Below are 538 nucleotides of genomic sequence, written 5' to 3' on the forward strand. Positions count from 1 at the left end.
CAATCCATCATCCTGCAAAATATATCAACGAACATACATCATACTCATGTCTCTCAATTGTATTTGATTTAATTTAATCTACCTTATACTTAACGCAAGTAAACCATCTCTTTTTCTCTGTTTCTGTTGGAGAGATCTCATTGACGATTCATTCGCCACATGGGCAAATTCGAGGCATGCCCAAATCACCATCGGCTATGGCTTGTCGCCACGCTTCTAACTTCCTCGCCCTCTTCTGATCAGCATAGTATGGGTCGGCCTCAAATTGTTCCATAGTTTGAGAAGGAGAGAAATAGATCTAGAATTCGACTTTGAAGATGAGAGAAGGAGAGAAGGTGTACTTTAGGTTTCGAAGAAAATGAATGAACGGATATGAGGAAAGAAAGAAAGAAAAAATGATATTCTGGCCACGTGTAAAAGATGTGTGCGTTCACACTGCGTGTTCACACACAGTTTTACCGATTAATGCAGTTGCACTAAACTTCCAAATAGTTGTACTTTAGAGGTTTCTCAGTTTAATTAGTTATACTAAACCTTA

Source organism: Camelina sativa, chromosome 11 (genome assembly GCF_000633955.1).
Source record: "Camelina sativa cultivar DH55 chromosome 11, Cs, whole genome shotgun sequence".
In the NCBI taxonomy this organism is placed as follows: Eukaryota; Viridiplantae; Streptophyta; class Magnoliopsida; order Brassicales; family Brassicaceae; genus Camelina; species Camelina sativa.